The sequence below is a fragment of the Meleagris gallopavo genome, chromosome 3 (genome assembly GCF_000146605.3).
Source record: "Meleagris gallopavo isolate NT-WF06-2002-E0010 breed Aviagen turkey brand Nicholas breeding stock chromosome 3, Turkey_5.1, whole genome shotgun sequence".
In the NCBI taxonomy this organism is placed as follows: domain Eukaryota; kingdom Metazoa; phylum Chordata; class Aves; order Galliformes; family Phasianidae; genus Meleagris; species Meleagris gallopavo.
This window is the reverse complement of record NC_015013.2, coordinates 23,827,884-23,831,597: the sequence shown is the minus strand read 5'-3', so window position 1 is coordinate 23,831,597 and position 3,714 is coordinate 23,827,884. Positions and strand designations below refer to the sequence as shown.

Below are 3,714 nucleotides of genomic sequence, written 5' to 3'. Positions count from 1 at the left end.
CAATAGCAGCAAGATCATTTCTTCAAAAGACAACCAAACCACTTATGTACTTTTGTCTCTGGATTGCTTTTGTCCATCAGCTTCCTGGATATTCCTGACTAATGAAAAGAAGTAATTCTTCCACTGTTTTGCAGGCACTTTGGTAAGAGTAAATGCACATAAAAGCTATCAAGGGGACACTGATTCTGTTATCTTTGACACTTTCACTATCATGCTTTAGTATAGGGCTCGCTAGAGGACTTTATCTACCCAATACTCATTATTTCTTTCCCTCTCATCTCTGTAGGTCTCATTTTCTATGATCCTTAAACAGTACTGTACCTGTATTCTTCCTTCCAGGCCTTTCCCAATAGGTTACACAAAATAATTCTAGATGTTTTCCTTAGCCTTCTTTAAACAAAGTAAAGATCTTCTCCACTGCTTTTCTCTTACTTTCTTGCAATCTCTAATTTCAGTGCTTCTCAGATGATGTCATTTGTACTACCAGTCCCAAAAGTGCTTAGAATACGAGTAAGAATAGTCTAAGTACTAGTTACATGAGTATTGCTTTATATGAAATTATCACAGGCTGATAAACATAAACAGATGTGTGTGCATGTGTGTGCATGCATGCAGACATCTGTGTATTGCAGGCATAAACAAAAGACAATTCCTGTTCTCATGGGAACAACAATACTTCAAGCTTCTTGAAAACAGGGAAAACAGGAAGACTTTTTTTATGTATAAATACTACCTTTGGTAGAGAAATCTTACCTGCAACATGACAGCCCCTCTCTTCCTAACTGCAAAACTTCTCTTTCTTTTTCTAAACTAAAGCAAAGAGTGAAACCAGCAGCTGTCACAGTATGGTTTTTCTAGGTGAATGGTTTCTGTCAGCTACCTCTATGTTTTCCAGACTAAGATGAGCTTAGCAGTCATTTTCTGAAGGTATGGTGTGAACTGTTGTAAACACTGCATGAATTCATCCACAATCAGTTGTTTGATGTTTTATCTTTTTTTTCCAAATGGTCCATTATAACATTCATTTCAGCCAAAATGAATGTGTTCCTATAGAACTATTAGGAGAGTGCAGTCCTGAATCAAAGGCCAGAATTCTTGTAGAAAATCAATATGATGTTTAATTTGAACCGAAATATCACCTTGTCTTACATTTATGTAAACCTCAGTGCTCACCGGAGATTACTTTGCACAGATTTTATTTCAGAACATAATGAAAAATTAATTCAAATTGGCTAAGCATTGTTAGGAACCAAAATCTAGTTAAAGAATTTATATAGAGGAGATAATAATGATGATAAATGGAAGGCATGAGAGTGCAGAGAAGGATTTCATATATTTTTAGTTTACTTATTATTTAACTCCATCATAACTTGCAAGTATTGGGTACAGAAGAACAATAGTTTAAAAATAATAAACTTAGATCTAACATAAAACACTGAATAAGGAGTTGGCATCTTACAGCTTGTTTCTTGCTGTTAAGAAAAATTGTATATTTTGAAAATTAGAGGATGAAAAAAATAAAACCTTTTAGTTTAGGCAACTTTCATGATGATCGAAAAACACTAAGAAATGGAAGAACCATGGCAAGTTATTACTTAACATACAAGTTATACAGAAATACGTGCTTTCAGGAATATGATACCAAATTGCCTCATGAGTTTCAAAATACAAAACATACCACCAACTAAATATATCATAGTATCAGCTGGTAAGGAAATATTGTGTATCCAGCTTGTTGAAGGTCCGATAATGAATGAATATCAGTGCTGTTACACAGTGATGAATGACAAATAACTGGCTGACTGCTCTCCATCCAAAAGCAAAACACACTGTCATAAATCAGATATGTTTACTTAAATCCTGATTAATGCAGACTTTAAATAGTTTCCTCTAAGGAGGAGACACACGGTTTAGTCAATGAACAAAATATATGTAATACAATCAGTGTATTAATATAAACTGATATGAATATTATACTGGGTGATATGAAAAAAAAAAAAAACAAGCAAACAACATGACATTTACTCAGTGATGCATCTGACTCAAAATTCTTAAACTGTACCTGTGTAAACAATCAAATACTTAAGTGGAATCATATGCCCCAGGATGAATTTATCTAAGATGTAAATATGTGAATAAATGGTTAAAGGACATAAGACTGTGTAAAGAAAAAGTGCCCTGGGAAGTGCATGATAATGTTAAGGGAAGGTGAGATAACCTGAGTCATATATTTAACAGGCAGTGGGAAGCCTGTCTGAGGAACAGATTCGTAAATAATTCATAGAGAAATTACCTAAGCATTAAAATGATCATATAATTTCAGAATAATTTCACTTTGTGCTATTTGTGCTAGAATCCTGCTAAATATTAAATGAAGAGGCATTTTTGGTAGACACAGTAAACTTTTATGCTGAAAGTTCCTTTAATCTATAGAAACTACTATTCAGACATGTTTGGAAAGATTCACATTATTTTGTACTGTTCATACAAATGTAGATATACAATGTATAGTACTCCATAAATCTTCCGTCTCTTTTCAATTTATCTTATTACAGGGATACTTAAGATAACATATTTCAGATAAGATATTTCAGTTACATTCTCCATCAGTCACCATAGGGGATACCTAGTGTCTGCGGTTCAGTGACACAGTGTTTCTTCTGAGCAGCTTTCATCAGCCAGCCACAGATGTATTCTGGCAAGGAAAACAAGAGCAAAAACTTCCAGGAATTGGCAAAAGTGCATCAGATAACAGTTGCTGTGGTATGAACATTGACTTTTTTCACTGTGAAATGGTCTGATGTCCTCCTATTTCTTAACCAAATCTCTGCCATAGCCCATGAAGAGTGGTTTGTTCAACGGCATGATTTAGCAGATCTGGAGTCATACTGAATTGCTCAGTTATATATGTACTCCCATAAATCTACCTTTTAGAATTAAAGGATAAAGAAGCCTGCTGAATTACCAAGATTCATACACTGATTGTTCCATTTTAATGTTGTATGCAATGATTTTTAGTAATGGTAATGTTAAAATGGTTTTAAGTAGAGATACCTCCACTTAGCGTTTCACAAAAACTAGGAAATATGTGTTAGGATAAGAAATAATTACTTAAAAAAATACACTATCAACAAAACACTAAAAGAGTGTCAAAGATGATGGTCAAAGAACCATCAAGATCTTTTTTTTAAATGTAATAAGTCATTAATTAAAATCTAATATGTTGTCATATGTACATATGTCATGTGGAAAAAAGTATTCCTTTTCAGATTTTGGCAGACAGCCATTGTCCTATTTTCTAAGTAAACAAGAAAGTATAGAAAGATAATGAAATCAAAATGATAGGAGAAATGTGACTTTTTGGCTTACTTTTTGGCATACAAGTCTGGAGCTTAGTCACAGTAGTTTTTATTAAAAGTCTTTCCTCCAGATCCTGGGAAGATAAGAGAGAAGGAAGATGCATTAATCACGAGGGGTTCTTTGCTGGCTTTATAATGAGCTAATCTGATAATGTCCATAGAAAGGTGAAAAAAAAAGTTACTGTCCTTTGCCTCAAACAATCTTTTAAAAACCATAAGAAAGGCAGTGGCTAAGGGCAGGTATTGAATAGACTCTGTTTCCAGTACACCAGTTTTGGTTCATTCATTTCAGTTTTGCTGTTTGCCAAAAGTTATTTTATTCCTGTCTTTTTATGGTGTCCATGGTCTGGTATAA

General features: G+C 33.8%; 1 long non-coding RNA gene across 1 annotated transcript; it reads right to left on the bottom strand.

The window, feature by feature from the left end:
- Window positions 1-2,626: 2,626 nt before the first annotated feature.
- LOC109366647 lies at window positions 2,627-3,436 on the bottom strand. Its single transcript, XR_004159369.1, has 2 exons — window positions 3,370-3,436; window positions 2,627-2,695 (listed from the first exon to the last, which is right to left on the bottom strand). It is a non-coding gene; the product is annotated as an uncharacterized LOC109366647 (long non-coding RNA).
- Window positions 3,437-3,714: the final 278 nt, after the last annotated feature.